The 16,668-nt window shown below is 46.8% G+C and overlaps 1 protein-coding gene and 1 pseudogene across 4 annotated transcripts in view; one reads left to right on the forward strand and one right to left on the reverse strand.

The window, feature by feature from the left end:
* Nucleotides 1-16,668, forward strand: part of PCSK6 (proprotein convertase subtilisin/kexin type 6) — a 189,515-nt gene that overhangs the window by 134,244 nt on the left and 38,603 nt on the right. The window lies entirely within an intron of this gene.
* Nucleotides 1,953-15,786, reverse strand: LOC311591864 (ras-related C3 botulinum toxin substrate 3-like; annotated as a pseudogene). The gene is made up of 2 exons: nt 15,706-15,786; nt 1,953-2,738 (listed from the first exon to the last, which is right to left on the reverse strand). The product of its transcript is annotated as a ras-related C3 botulinum toxin substrate 3-like (transcript).

A 16,668-nucleotide genomic window follows, 5' to 3' on the forward strand; every position in this document is an offset into this window, starting at 1 on the left:
TTCCTACTCAGAGACTAGGCTCGTGGCTGATAGACCCAGGGTGGTTTTGGCTTGCTGGTCTCTCACGTCTTCAGCACACACACACACACACACACACACACACACACACACACACACAGACATGCTCCCTGACAACAAGCCTACTGCATCCCAGGAATAGGGGTTCCTGCGCAGGAGCTTGCACCCTCATTCTTTGCTTCCACGTTCTCTCCAGCGTAAAGGCTCCACCTCAGTGCCTGGCAGGGGTGTGGTTCTGTCTGTGCAAAACTCCTACTGTACTGACATCTTCAGTCCTTGTTTGCAAGCAACCAAAGTTTGAACACCTCCTAGTATTTCCCTTGGCCTGGGAGCTGTGAGCGTCAGCAGGCTGGAGGACAGGTGACGAAGCACACCTCTCAGTGCCTCTCTGTAATCAGCCCATGCATCGCAATCCAAGACTGTCTTAGCCTAATAATTGGCATCCGCACAGTAGTAAGTAGACAGAGAAAATTGTTGCTGTTTTTTTTTAATTTTGTCATTCTCTTGAATGCTGGCAATTCACTCCTGTTAAGATTTCTCTTTTCTATCTTCTTTCCTGTTTCTAATAGACTGTGTGTGTGTGTGTGTGTGTGTGTGTGTGTGTGTGTGTGTCTGCACGCGCGTGGGGGCGCCTGCACATGCATGAGAGGGGGTGCACGTGTGTGTATGCATGTGTGTATTTTTCACTGGGCACTGGCACATTTGACCTCATTGTTAAAATTAATGTGGAATCAGAGAGTCTTACGTAGTCATACATACACAGGCCTATAATCCCAGCTACCGAGGTATCTGAGGCAGGAGGATCACAGTTGAAGCCTGCCCCCCCCCCACACACACACACCTGGGATGTAAACAGTTGCTGTGGCCATGGTATGGGGGTGTGGGTGCCCTTTATACATTTTCTCCCATTTTGTGTTTATGCAAGAATTTCCATGGTGAAATCAACCAATCATCTTGCTGTACAGAGATTTTAAAGTTTACCCAGCCCCATTGGCCTGTTGGTGACTTTCTGAACCACTTGGGTCCTTTGCAAAAAAAACCCTTTGCTTCTGCTTCATCGTGACAAGGTTCCCCTGTTTCCTCCCAACAGCTGTGGAGGTTCTGGCTTTTTACAAAGGCCTTCCCTCCACCGTGAGCTGATTTTTAAACAGGGTAAGAGATAGGGATGTAGTTTCATTCCTCCCCGTGTGATGTCCAGTTGTCTGCAGCACTGTGAAAGGGTGTGAAGTCTTTCTCCTGTGTTAGGAAGCTGTAACTACATAGGCTTGTTACGGGTCCCCAGTTCTAGCCCATGGATGAGTACAGGTCTTCTTTATGCCATCATGCTGGCTTTGTTATCAGAGCTCTGTAGGACAACTTAAAATTGGGTGTGGCAGTGCAGTGATGCCTTGGTTCTTTTTGTTCAGGATTGCTTTGGGGTCTGAGTTTTAGAATTATTTCTTCTATTTATGTAAAGAACAGCATTAAAATTTTTTGATGAGCACTGCCCTGAGTCTATAACTTGCTTTTGATAATAGAGTCGTTTTCACAGTATTCTGTCAATTCATGAGTATGGGGGAGGGGTGTCTGTCTTCTAATATAGTCTTCACTCTTAATGACCTCAGGTTCCTTCCCCCTCCCCCCGTGTGTGTGTGTGTGTGTGTGTGTGTGTGTGTGTGTGTGTGTGTGTCGTAACAAAAATAAAGAAGAGGTCAGTAATTTGAGTGGGAGGGAAGGGCACATGTGAGGAGTTGGAAGGGGAAATGATGTAAATATTAATGGCCATGTATGAAAAGCTCCAGAAATTGTAAACTCTGTTTTTATTTTTATTTTATATTTTGTAGAAGTCTTTCACTTTCCTTGATTGGGTCTATTCCAATGCATTTTTAGGCTATTCTGAATGGTATTTTATGGTTCCTTTTTCAACATGTTCATTGTTGAAATATAGGAAGACTGCTTTTATATGTATTGGCTTTATCCTGCTCCATTGATGACAGTGGCCATCAGTTTTCAGAGCACTCGGGTGGAATCTGCAGGGTCCCACAGCAGACTCAGGGACACCAGACAGCTCAGTACCAGGGCACACTTGAGCCAGGCTGGCCACACTGGCTTCTGGAAGACAGTGCACTTCTTGCCTGGCTTCTTCACTGGAGGCAAGCAGAGTAAGGCCCAGACGGCCTCATCAAACACTGTCTTCAGACTTCTCTGGGTCAGGGCTGAACACTCCAGGTACTTGACAGAACCAATCTCTCCGGCCGTGGCCAGGCCTTGTGGGTAGGTGCTGGGTACTAGCTTCTTGTCAATCAGCCGTTCAATGGCATCCTTTGTCATTGTGGAGGTCCAGCTTGGTGCCTACCAGAAGAATGGGCGTGTGTGGGCAGTGGCGCTGCACCTCTGGGTACCACTTGGCACAGACGTTCTCAAAGGAGGCCAGGCTCACCAGGGAGACACAGATCAGAGAGGCATCCTTCAGAAGAAGCAACAGCCAGACAGTTTGAGGATAGGAGAGCAGCCAAGGCCTATCATAGTCTTCCAGGCCAGCAGTGACCCACAGCCCCAGGGTGACCGGCTTCCCATCCACCATCACATTGGCTGAGTAGTTGTCGAAAAACCATGGGGATATACTCTACCGGGAAGGTGTTGGCCGTGTAGCTGATCGGCAGACACGTCTTCCCCACAGCATCATCTACGACCACCACAGACTTGACACCCTTGCATGGGCGTGGGGCCGTGTGCAGCCTCTAGCTGAGCTGCAGAGAAATGCCTGGCGCAGGAGCGGCCTCAGACCCAAACACCAAGAGAGCGGCCGGAGACCTCCCTCAAGTGAAATTTAAAAAAAGAAAAAAGAAAAAAAAAAAAGAAAAGAAAAGAAAAAGCTTGAAATCAGTTTACAAAGAAAAATACAAACAACTAACAAATGAAAGGCATTCAGCATTTAATTGATCACTGAAAAATATAAATTACAGCGCAAGAGGTAGATATGATGGCAGGACCACAGACACAGTTCCAGGAATTGGAGTAGTCGCAGCTTCCTTGTTATCATGCTGTGAGCACCTGGAAGAAGTGAACTTTTCCAATGCAACTTAAACTGGTTGCTTGAGGAGAAAAAAGAAAAAGTTACCATGGAAACCAAGGTCCTTTTTCTCCATTTTTCCCCTCACACCAACTACAGAAGTAAGTTTTACTTCAAACTTTTAAGTACTAGCCTTTTTGCCTTCAAGCCCAGGGGTACCTTATAGATACCAGCCCCGTCACTATGAGAGAGACTAAACAGCTTGTGTTTCTGGGAAAGTTGAGAGTTTAGAGATAGAATCCAGGTTGCCACACTGAAGGCAAGCTGAATACCATGGAAAACCCAACAGGTCCACACCTATTCTTTTTTTTTTTTTTTTTCCTCTCCTGGAACAACATTTTTTGTTTCTGTGTTTGCTTTGTTTTCTAATTGAAGCAAGTAGAAATGTGCTAACCAACAGCTTTGCTTCAGAACTGCTGTGAGGTGAGCAGGCAGGCAGGCAGGCAGCTGGGCCCAAGCTCCTGGTGGCTTCCTGTGTACTTGGCTGCATTCCCCAGGCTCAGAACACACTAGAACAGTTCCCACACATCTTGGCTTTCCTTGGAGCTCAGCCTGGCACACCTGACTCTATCTGCATGCTTCCTAGGAAAGGGATCCCATCTTTGGTTCCCTCCTTCCCACAGATGTGAGAGTTAAGGCTGGGGCAGGATCAAAGAGGCCCGACAAGAATGGGAAAATGTTCAGAGTTCTACAACCAAGCTCAGCTAAGCCACGAAGATGGCTGACCCACTATCCACTCAGGGAAGGCTGACCCACTGTCCACCCAGCCTCCCGAGAAAAGTGCAAGTGTGGGAACAAGTGGCCCCACTGCTCACTACCAGCTCTGGGCTAGCGTCAGAGTGGTCTGTCCCTCCACATTGTGTTTATGTGCACCCACAGCAGAGCATGGGCAGGCCCAGACTGAATTCCAGCAAGCCCCTTGCTGGCCAAGTCATGGACCCTCTGTTCCAGCTTCTGAATACATATGGGAGAAATAATTGTATGTGGTTTTCTGGGGCCAACATGGCCTTTTGAATGCAGGCCTTATGTGAACTTCTCTGTGGGGAGTTTGAAAAGCTTCTAGAAGATAATCTGTCTCTGTCCACGTGCCTGTGATGGTCCACAAGTATTTCTGTTTTGAAAGTCTTTAGACTGGGGCTGGAGAGATGGCTCAACATTGAGACGTCACACCTTTCCCAGCTCCTGCGTTGGGTGGCTCACAATTGCTTCCAAGTCCAGGCGCCTCTGATGCCTGTGGCCTCTGTGGACAGCTCCCCTAACATACTCATCATACGTGTAATTAAAAATAATAAAAATAAATCCTAGCCGGGCATGGTGGTGCTCGCCTTTAATCCCAGCACTTGGGAGGCAGAGGCATGAGGATCTCAGTGAGTTCGAGGCCAGCATGGTCTACATCATGCATTGCAGCACAGCCAGGGCTATGTAGAGAGACCCTGTCTCAAAAAAAAAAAAAAATCAAACCTAATAATAAATAAATAAAAGTTGTATTCTGGCGAGGTGTCCCATGCCTGTAATCCCAGCACTTGGGGAGACAGAGGCAGGAAGATTGCTGTGAGTTTGAGGCCAGCCAAGGCTATACAGAGAAACCTGCCTCAACAAAACAAAACAAAAAGTTGTAAACTGGAGAAATGGAGAGACAGCTCAGCTAGCGAAGGCAGTTGCCACACAGGCTTGGCAACCTAAGTAAACGAGAGAGCTGGCTCCACAAGGTTCTCTCTGACCTCCACAAGTGCACTTCATCTACATGTGTACATACATACAGTTTTAGGACAACTTTTCGAAGTTTTATTTCGTTAGTTAGTTTTGGCACAGTACCAAGGATGTTAGTTTTGGCACAGTACCGAGGATTGAGTCCAGGGTCCTGTGAAATAATTTTTTGTGCATATCTATGTACACTTTTGTTCATGTATGTGTAAAGGCCAGCAGTCAATGTCAGGTGTCTTCCTTGATGACTTTCAACCTTATTTTTTGTGGCAAAGTCTCCCTATATGTGGAATTTACCAATTTGGCTTGACTAGCTGGCCACCAAGCCCCAGTGATCGGCCTGCCTAAGGCTCCCCAGTGCTGGGATTTTAGACGCACACTGCTGCACCTGGCGTGTGTGTGTGTGTGTGTGTGTGTGTGTGTGTGTGTGTGTGTGTGTGTGTGTGTGTGTTTGGAGGTCGAACTCGGGTCCTCCTGCTTATGCAGCAAGCTCTTCATTCACTGAGCCTTCTCCCCAGCCCACGAAACACTACTGGGGCATGGCGATATGGAGCTTACACCACTGTTCTACCTGACTCAGCAGTTAGTCTCAAAGAGGCGCTCTGCTTATGGACTGAAAAGCTGAAGGAAGCCTAGTTACGTGGGGACTCCTGCAGACAGGATAGCTCAGGACTTATGTAAAAGGAACTTTTTTTTTTTAATTTTTGTTTGTTTTTTATTTGATGGATGATGCCGAAGACTGAACTTGAGGCCTTGTGCATGCTTGTCTGTCACAGCCACATCCTCAGTCTCGTTCAGTTATATTGTAGCTAAGCACATCTTTCATCCATCTAATCTTTTTTTTTATTTAATTAATTTATTCAGATTACAACTCAGTTGTAATCCTCCTGTTCCTCCCTCTCTCCCATAAAAGAAACTTTTATTTGCTTGTTTTAATTGTTGTCTGAGAGCCTGTCTCCTTCTTCTAACTTAGGCCTCGTCCTGGAAGCTTCTAGCCTCCGTACAATCTAACCTAGGCCTAGAAAGCTGTCAGCCTCTGAGACTTACTGCTTAGTAGGCTCACCCTTACTTGTTCTTTCTGAGCTCTCAACTGGTTAAACTCAGCTGTTCTGGATCAAACTCCTCTCCCCGCTGACTTATTGAATCTGGCTTCTCTCTCAGCCCAGAATGGCTCTACTTGGCCTCAAACTAACTTCAGCAATATTTTTAATCTTCTGGTTTCTTCTCATTTCCTGGCTCATTCCGTCTTCACCTGAGTTCTCTGCAACCTATCTCTTATTCCTGTTCTGGTAAAAACTGCCTCCTCTCTCTCTGTAAAACTTCCTCCTAAGTAGCTTCCCTTTCCTCTCCTCTTGAGTGGTGGGCGTATCTAATTCTGTCAGATCTCTGATTCATCACCCTTTCTGCTCAAGTAGACATCACTTTCAAACATGGGTGCTTCCTTCTACAAACAAACTTAACCTTCGTTTGGGATTAAAGGTGTGTACTACCACGCCTAGACCTAAGCTTTTCTTTACCTGATACTTGCTCTATACCAGGGTGGCCTTGAACTCAGATCTGTTTGCCTCTGTCTCCTGGATTAAAGGCATGTTTGTATTCCAGCCGGATCACACAGACCTAGAAGATCTTTGGGTGTGATCTCTTGCCAGAACAGCCACGTTCCAGATTAACATTCCTTTACAGACTTACACCTCAAAGTGCAAATATTGACGACATTAGCTCCATTCTTGGCTTCTGATTCACCTGCCCAGAACTGCCCAGGCCTGCTGCTGCCCCCAGCCCCTCCTACAGCTTGCTTCCTTTCTCTGAGGCTCTCCTGAGGTAGAGACTGGGCTGTCACCTGACTGCCATTGTTCTCCTTATCAGTCTGATGAGCTCCAGAGGGTCAGATCAAAACCAGCAGGACCTGTGTGGCTCCGGCTTTGCCTTCCCCTTCCAGGAAAGACTTGGCATTGGCCTCCCTAACCAACACGCAGCTCCTTGGAGAGGCAGTTGACACCACCAAGAAGGGTTATGCAATGGGAGACAGGGACAGAGCTGGTCCTGATTAACAGGCTGAGGCACATTTTAGTCCCATGAGACCACTTTGAAAGCCCTCCCATTGGCCAAGCCTCCCAGGTGTACTTTATTTTGTTGTTCGGTTCTGACCTCACTTACACTCGTCCCCCCATCCCGCCCTCCTTGCCATTGATTGCTTTGGGGTTGTGCCATCCAAGACAGCTGAAGCCCACCTGAGTCATCCTGAGAAGCTGGGCCGAAACGCGTTCAGGCGGCAGACTGGGTAAAACGCTCCCCTAATCTCTGAACTAGTCCGCAAGGGTAGACCTGGAAGCCACTGTGTATGGACCTGAATCCAGTGTGGATGTGCCACGGCCTTTGGGAGGAAGTCCCGGGTTGAATCTGGCCTCGTCCCTCCCCTCCCAGCTCAGCGCCGAGAGAGCATGGTTAATAAGCAGTTGTTGAGTGACTGAATGGCAGGCGGGCGAATATGCGTGCAAGCATCGGCCTTATTTAAATCAAAAGCTTGTGTGGTTTTAGTCAACCCTGTTTTCAGCGTGCATGCTGAGCAGAGTATCCACTAATCAGTTAAAGGAGGAAGAATGAGTCTCCCGGGCCATCCTCCTTCGTCTTCTTAAAGAGTTCCTTGGTTCTTGGTTCCCTCTGCATGGCTCGTTCGGATTTGTCTTTTTTTTTTTTTTTTTTTTTTCCCCTAACTGCTCTGGTTTCATTACTGCTTTTATTGACCTCTGTTTAATTGACATCTGTTTGGGGCTGATCTTCGTTTCCAAAGTGAGAGTCTGGAATCTTGCGATCTGTGGCCGATGGCCCAATCTTAACCCTCTTCATCAGGGAAGAAGACAGACTGAATGCGCGCACCCTCTGTGCCACCTTTAAAGTGTTTCCCTAAACTCATTTCTGCAGACAGTGACTACCAAGGCTCTCTCCCCCACTTCCTTGGAAACAAAACAGAAGAACTCAGCACCGTTTCTAAACCGTCCCCCAGGCACTTGCTTGTCATGCTCCGTTCTTAGCACCATTTGCATTAATCCTGCAGCCAGCCACTTCAACCTGCTTCTACGTTTCCAGGGACCATGATGGTAACGTTCCCTTCAAACTCTCCTAGTTCAAGAACGAAGGAAGTACCTCATCTCAGCCGGCGAGGCACCGACCCCGCCACTGCTGGCTTTCTTCTTGGGACATGGCATCCTTTAACCAGTCATTTTTCTCCTGACGGCAAATGTATTGAACGGGGGGGGGGGGGGGGGGGGGGGGGCTTTTCTGTCCCCCAGTACCTCTGCATATGACTAGCTCATTGGTAATGAAATGTAAATGAAAATTAGACCCTCCTGGGCCCCCAGAGATGGTGGCTGGGTGGCTAAGAGCACCTGCTGCTCCTCTGGAAGGCCTGAGCTAAACTCCCAGCAACCACGCGGGGTAGCTCACAACCACCCATAATTCCTGCTCCAGATCTCCTGCCCTTTTTGGCTTCTGAGGGTACCCATACCCCCATGCACATGTCCACACAGGCACACATAAACACATAACTAAAGGTGAAATAAAATCTTCTTTTAAAAGAAAGAAAAGATCTTCAGAAGAGGTAAAGCTTCTAAAGCCATACTCTTGGCTCCTCCGTCCTGCCAGCAAGAGGAATGGAGGCTTCCTTACATCTGCCAGCTGCCTGGCTGGTCAGTGTTTCAACAACCAAACCCTCCCCACAAGGGATGGGTACTTTTACTGTTTAAACAGAGGCAATAAAACTTATTTTGAGAAACATGGAATGTTTAAAAATATATTTCTATTTCCATCCAGTCTTTTTTTTTCCCCCGTTGTGTATTCTAGCTGCGTTACACATATAACTTGGCTTCTTTTTTTTTTTTTTTTTTTGTTACTTGCATATCCAGTGGTTTTAATGTCATTGAATATCTTTTTTTTTTTTTTTTAATAATCTTGGCTGGAGAGATGGTTAGTGGTTAAGAGAGCTGGCTGCTCTTGCAGAGGACTTGGTTTCAGTTCCCAGCACTCACATGACAGCTCACAATCACTAGTAACTCGGAGTTCCAGGCAATCTGCAGCTGTCCTCTGACCACCCAGGCACCGGCCATACATGTGGTAAATATACATATCAGGCAAATGCTCACATGCATAAAAATATGTAAAAATGAATATACCTTTAAAATAATCCCCAATGTCCCCCTCAAAGTTTAAGTAATTATATCTACTTTTAAATCCCCACCTTTATGGGTTTTTTTGTAAATTTGCTTATATTTGTATTATATATTAACCTAGCTTTCTCCCTCAAAATTGCTAACTAATTGCCCAAAAAACAAAGAATTAAAGCATTAAAATGTGGTGTAGATTTTTTTCCATTTCTATGCTACAGAAGACCAAGGGTCTGGAGACCTCCCTGTTACAGGAAATAATTGTTTAAAGTATCTGTTGAAGGGCAAGCTAGCATCCAAAGGCAGGCCTGGAGGGCGAAGCTGGCTTTCCCTTGGGGGCCTTCGCTGTCTCTGATGACCCTGTAGGAGGAGAGCTCCTAGCCGACCTTCCAACACCGGGACCTTGGAAGAACCCAAGGGAAGACTGAGAAACACAAAATGTAAGACCGCAGCAAGGAAAACAAGGTGCTAAAATTCCAACAATAGGTGCATGTGGGCACACTCACAACCTCAAAGTGGGCACACTCACAGCCTCAAAGTGGGGAGGGGCCTGAGAATAGTAACTGCCAACAGAGCTAAAGGGACAGATTACTTAAAAGGCAAAGATTGTCACATCTGATTTTTTAAAAATGTATTTGCGTTTGTGCGAGGGACGTTTTATTTATGCACAGTGTACACATTCTGTACTCTGCTCTGGGAGGTGGATGTAGTCAGAGTGCCTGGGTGAAACAGTGTAGCATCGAGAGCCAAGCCGTGTGCAGAAGGCAAGGAGGGGAAGGGAGGAGACCTTTCTCTATATGGTTTTCTGGGAAGCAGCATCCCTCGGCGGCGTTACAAGGACATCTTCCCCTCGCTTACCAAACACCAGCCCTGCGACCAGCATTCTCTCCTTAGCTTCCGTAGGCTCTGCTCACAGAACAGTGTCCTCATTAAAGCCTCCTTGGATTCTCCTGGCTTACCTATTTTGCCTGCTTCCCGCTCAAACTGTTATAACCATACACAAGAAAGTTATCAGAAACAGAAGAAAGCCAAAATATGAAAACTAAAGTGGATGAGGAAAATATACAAGGCAAATAACCAGCTAAAGGTAATACAGCTACATTGGCATCAGATCAAAAATTATGTGGCTCCAGATCAGCACTATGCCATTGTTAGCAAAGGACTTTGTTCAATAAGGAAATTACACTTCTACTCTCTTGTGCAAGGCATAGCATGTGTGTGTGTGTGTGTGTGTGTGTGTGTGTGTGTGTGTGTGTGTGTATTTTTTTTAACTATAAGAAAGAAGAATAAACTTGCATCCAAGGGAGGAGATTGCTGAGTGACTCAGATATAGCTGGGAGATAAAATAGTCCATGAAGGTGATACGGGGTTTTAACACCTGTTCCATTTGTGCTTGAGAAGAAAGACGCTCTTGGGTTGTTCAGTGCAGTTTCAAAATGGTTCTATAAATAAAACTAGCTCCATAATTTGGAGGAAAACTCAAGGCCAGGTGGAGTCTCTGGCAAATTCTACCAAACACGTGAATGAAAAATAGTGTCAGCGTTATATAAACTCTTTCAGATAGTGGCAAAGAGGAGCGGCTTCCAACTAGTTTGATAAAGCCAATATACTAACCTTGGAGCGAATCCCAACAGCCCATTCTGTGAATACAGACTTCTAAGCCAGTTCATGCAAGAACACAAAACAATCCAAGTCAGTATCAACAAATGAAGTCCAATTGTGTTTTTTAAATGAAATGTGTTCTGGTCTCCTTTTCTTGCCATATCATGGATCAAGCTAATATTTTTTTTAAATTGTTTTATTTTCTGCATTGGTTTCTTAGTCATAATCTGAGCACTTGTTGTAGGGTTACAAATGCAGCAAATGTTTTCCTGGTTCAGTAAAACCGACCTAAAATGCCCCGCTCGCCACTAATGTGAGATCCTCCTAGTGGCTGCTTCTCAAATCTGTGCTGGGGTGGGGAGTAGGGGGTGCATCTTACACCTCTGTGTGCATTACAAACTCCATTTTTTTAGTGATGCAGTGAAGACAGCAGCATATGGGTTTGTTTTCATTGGTTGTTTTGTTTTTCTTTAAGATGCCTTAAAGAAATAAAGGGGAGGCACTGGGAAATGGCTTGGTGAAGTAACCTACTAAGCAAGCATGGGACCTTAGTTCAGATCCACCAACATACATGTTTAAAAAAAAAAAGCTCCTCCCGTCTCAGCCTCCCAAGTGCCAGAATCACAGGTATGTTCCCGCACCATCACTTAGTGCGCCAGTCTGATGGCAGTGAATTCTCGAGCCTTTATTTCAACTCATTTTGGATTAAAAATTAGAGCCTACTTAGCAAAACGCTTCGTTTAATCTCGGCACTTTCAGGATATTGCGTCTCCATCTGACCTCTGTTGTTTTCGGTGGGAAACAGTTGCATTTGCCATGCAGTGTTACTTACATCTGAGCCAGCTACTATGCTTCCACACTCCCCTGCCCACGTTGTACAAGCTAGCAAGTCTGCCTGTGTACAAAACGGATAAGTGGACCACAGGCGCATCTCCACATTCCAGGAACACAGGAGACCTCCAGTCGGCTTTTTATTGCCTTGCTAGTAAATATGAGAGGATGCCCAGGAACCCGCCAGGCATGTGAGGGAGCCGTCCAATATTAGAGCAGAGACAAGCTCCAGCAGACAATAAACTTGGCAAGGGAGAAGGGCAATTCGGGCAGCAAGTGGAAACTTTAGAAAACTGCAAGTATGGCAGCAGTACAACGGGAGCCTGCCACCACAAGCTTTATATGAACACTGGAAGATAAATGCCTTTAAAACGTAAATCTAAGGTGGAAATTAAAAAAAAAATTATTCCAGGATGGAGTCAAGCTGACTGTGGTCCCAGCTGCTCAGCAGGCTGAGGCAGGAGGACCATTTCATCCCATGAGTTCAAGACTACTAGCCAGAGCGGCATAGTAAGCTTTTGCTTTAAAAGGACTAAACAAGCAAGCAAGCAGGCAAGCAAGCAAGCAAGCAAAACGCAGTAACTAAATCAGACAGCAAATAAGAGGAATTAGCCCCAGAAAATGAGGTGGGAGCGAAGAAGAAGTGCTGCCAGCTGTTGCCTGAAGGACTTGTGTCCTAATCTGAGAGGACACCCAGGACAGCAGCATATGGGTTTGTTTTGGTTGGTTGTTTTTCTTTAAGATGCCTTACAGAAATAAAGAGGAGGCACTGGGGAGATGGCTGAGTGTGTGCCCGGGGATGGGAGAGAAGCAGGCGGGCAGTATTTGAAGTCAAAGAAGTGAGACAGTGCGGGCGAACATTTGGAATTTGGTGTAAATGCCAGGACAGGCCATCGAAGTATTAGAGGAAGGCATATATGGGCCAATAGGATCCCAAGAGGAAGGAGGGAACAAAAAAAGGGCTGTTCTGTGTTATAAGCCTGAGCATCATCTAGCTTTCGAACTATTAATTTATTCTTTTCCAGGTAGCATTCCCATAGGATGTGATGACACACGCTGGTCATCCCAAAACTGAGAGGTGGGCACAGAGAGGCCTTGGCTACCCTGAGCTACATAAACTAGCTTAACCCTAACACCTCAGGAAATGAAAGGCTCTTTGGGCTAACACTCAGAGGAAGAGCACTTAACCTGCATGTGTGAGGCCCTGGGTTCCATGGCACCATGACAGAATTAGTCGTTGAATTAACTAATTAAAAGAAAGCACCCCAGTGTCTAAGTTGACAGGCCTGCGGAGAAAAGCACCAGGTGCTCTGTTGTACTTGGGCTCGGCTTGTTACCCAGCACATGCAATAGTCTCCGAAGCAACAATTCCATTTTCCTTCATGTATTCATTTCTTTCCTATTAGTGTGATAAAAACACCCTGGCAACAGCAACTTAAAGGAGAAAGGGCTTTGTTTGGCTCACAGTTCCAGAGGGACACAGTCCATCCTGGTGGGGAAAATGTGGCAACTGGCAAGGAAAACACGGTGGCATAAGCAGGAAGCTGGCTGATCACAGTACATCTCCAATGCAAAATCGGCAAGTGGGGACAGGCTGTACATCCTCAAAGCCTGCCCCCAATGGCATACCTCCTCCAGCACGGTCCTGTAACTGTCCCAAACAATGCCACCAGTTGGAGACCAAGCAGGTGGGGGACATTTTTCATTCAAACCGCATTGCTTTCAGTTACGCACAATCAACCGCGATCTGGAAATATTTCATGAAAATTTCCAGACATTTTCAGTTCATAAACATTCAAGTGTATGCTGTTCCAAGCAGGGTGCTGAACTCCTGTTCTGCCCCATCCAGGCGAAGGCGTGAGTCTTCTCTTTGCCCAGTGTACTGGCTACACCATCCTCTTGTTAGTCACTTAGGGTTAGGTTATCAAGTCAGCTGGTTCGGTTATTGAATACAGCATCCGAGCTCAGCGAACTGTTATCTAGTTAAGAAAAGCCCCATAGCAGAAGCAGAGTGAGACTGGCGATTCACATGGACCAAAGAGGAGCCACCAAGTGCTTCCTTTAGGTGCCAAGGTGAAAGTTCTTCACGCAAGTAAGAAAAGGGTATGCTGAGGGTTCTGCAGTAAGAATAAAACTGTGAAAAGGGAAAGCTCTTCCTGGATCTGCTGTTGCTCCTTGTAGACGTTACAGCCACAGTGCCAGCCAATGGGGCTTAGTTCGGATGGTGATGGTGCCCAGCGTGAGCGTGAATGCTCAGGGAGAACAGTGGCTCCACAGAGCAGGGCTATCTGCAGGTTCCAGCGTCCACTGGGGTCCTCAGACCATGTTCCTACCCATGCTTCCCAGAATTCTTGGATCCTTCTGGCATTTGAAACACCATCATGCAGGGATTCTATGACTACAAAATTTAGGGGGGTTCATTAGTCTCTCCTCTGTCTCTGTCTCTGTCTCTGTCTCTGTCTCTGTCTCTCTCTCTCTCTCTCTCTCTCTCTCTCTCTCTCTCTCTCTCTCTCTCTCTCTCTCTCCCTCCCTCCCTCCCTCCCTCCCCCATATGTGTGTGTGCCTGTCTGTCTCTATGTCTGTCTATATGTCCTGTCTCTCTCTCCCCCTACCCCCCTCTCTCTTTCTGCATGTGTGTCTATCTCTCTGTCTGTGTCTATCTGTCTGTCTTTCCCTCCCTCTCTCTGTATGTACATGTGTGTGTGTGTGTCTCTCTCTCTGTCTGTGTGTGTGTGCACACGTGCATGCATGCGTGTGGTGTGTGTGTGTATATGTGTGTTGACATATGTGCCATTTCCTCAATGCCCTTTACCTTACTAAATCTTCTTTGACATAATGAGGATTTAAAGTGCATTTTAAATTATGTGTTAGGTTTATTGAGTAAATGTTGCTATGGATAGCCACTGTGTAGATATAATATATACACATTATTTTGGATAACAGATTTTTGGAGTTATAATTCACACATCATAAACGTGACTTTTCTAGGTGTTCTTGTGGGGTTGTGTTTTGTTTTGTTTTTTGTTTTGTTTTGTTTTGTTTTCATTGTTTGATTTCTGGTTTTTTGAGACAGAGTTTCTTTGTGTAGCCTTGGCTATCCTAGAACTCGTTCTGTAGACCAGGCTGGCCTTAAACTCAGAGGTCCACTTGCCTCTGCCTCCATAGTAAAGGGATTACAGGTGCACACCACTGCTGCCTGGCTAATGTGTGGCTCAGACTGGCCTTGAGGTCATGATCCTCCTGCCTTCTCCTCAGTCAGGTAAATTCTTATAACTAGACCCCAGTAGCCCTCTTTTGTTGTTGTTGTTGTTGTTGTCTTTGTTTGTTTGTTTGTTTGTTTTTTGTTTTTTGAGACAGGGTTTTTCTGTGTAGTCTTGGCTGTCCTGGACTTGCTTTGTAGACCAAGCTGGCCTTGAACTCACAAAGATCCGCCTGCCTCTTCCTCCTTGAGTACTAGGATTACTGGTGTGCGCCACTGTGCCCAGCTTGCCTTCTCATTCTTTTCACCCAAATCTTTGTGCTTACCCTTTGTGACTGGTTCCCTGGACCCCAGAAGGGGAAAAAATTAATTGAAGCATTAAACTGGGACGTACATACTTGATTTTCTATCCCTTTTTTCCTTTACTGTGTTTCAACTATTTCTTCCTGCATGTGTTAAGTCTGGGAGTGTGGGAGATTTAATAGAGTCCTGGCTGTTAATAACTTCTTGTATAGGTAAGAAAAGCTAGGAATTCCAACTCTTAGCTCATAGTTGTAATCCGACAGAACCTCCCCCCGTCATGCCCCACGCTGTCTCCACTTATAAACCCTTCCCTCTCTTGGGATCTTTAAGGCTTACTTCAAACGTCTGGGCAAAGAAAAGCTTCCTTACCGCTGCCACTTTCCTCCTGGCAAGCTCCACCTCAGTGCTCTCTTAATATTGGATCTTTCTTTTAAAATAGGAACAATCCTGTTTGCTTGTTGGGAATTTAACTCATCCAGGAAATGCATTGGGAAGATAACAGGCGGAGATAAACCTGCTGATTGGCAGCATCCAGTGCCATTAGCCAGGGATTATCCTTGGCCTCTGGCAATTATAGCCACCCAGGTCCTGCGCTGGGCTCCTGGAGGCAGCATGCTGCCAGTGCCAGCCTCAGCGGGTAAGCGGGCCGGTTGGACTGTCCTCTTCTGTGATCTCAGGAATCTAATGTCAAAACAGCCAAGGAATACAGACTGGGGGGGGTCTTTTGAGACCCCCCTCCTGTGTCATCCCAGTTGGACGTTTGTCACAGTGGAGTTGAACAGGCTTGCTGCAGATCCTGGGTCAAATGCTTTGCCCAAAAGAGGGCCGAATCTTACAAGTGCCTCCAGTAGCCGTTCTGTTGAGTGTGGGCTCCAGCTGACGTGGAGTAGCCTGGATGTGTCAGCCTTCTCTTCCATGATTCTTTTTCATCTTCATGCCTCTCCTTCCTAATCAGAGCATGGCTTGTAGGCAATGGGCAAATATAGAGGAAGCCTGCCCAGGGAACTGCATCCTCACACATGAGGAGGGGTGCAGTAGGCAGGGAACTGCATCCTCACACATGATAAGGGGTGCAGTAGGCAGGGAAACTACATCCTCGCACATGAAGAGGGGTGCAGTAGGCAGGGAACTGCATCCTCACATGAAGAGGGGTGCAGTAGGCAGGGAACTGCACCCTCACACATGAAGAGGGGTGCAGTAGGCGGGGAACTGCATCCTCACACATGAAGAGGGGTGCAGTAGGCGGGGAACTGCATCCTCACACATGAAGAGAGGTGCAATAGGCGGGGAACTGCATCCTCACACATGAAGAGGGGTGCAGTAGGCAGGGAACTGCACCCTCACACATGAGGAGGGGTGCAGTAGGCAGGGAACTGCACCCTCACACATGAGGAGGGGTGCAGTAGGCAGGGAACTGCATCCTCACACATGAAGAGGGGTGCAGTAGGCAGGGAACTGCACCCTCACACATGAGGAGGGGTGCAGTAGGCAGGGAACTGCATCCTCACACATGAAGAGGGGTGCAGTAGGCGGGGAACTGCATCCTCACACATGAAGAGGGGTGCAGTAGGCGGGGAACTGCATCCTCACACATGAAGAGAGGTGCAATAGGCAGGGAACTACATCCTCACACATGAAGAGAGGTGCAATAGGCAGGGAACTGCACCCTCACACATGAAGAGGGGTGCTAAGGACTTAGTTAAGAAACGGTTTTAGAGCCGGGCAATGGTGGTGCACGCCTTTAATCCCAGCACTCAGGAGGCAGAGGCAGGCAGACTGCTGTGAGTTCAAGGCCAGCC

Source organism: Acomys minous, assembly GCF_964271855.1.
Source record: "Acomys minous genome assembly, chromosome: 2".
NCBI classification, from domain to species: Eukaryota; Metazoa; Chordata; class Mammalia; order Rodentia; family Muridae; genus Acomys; species Acomys minous.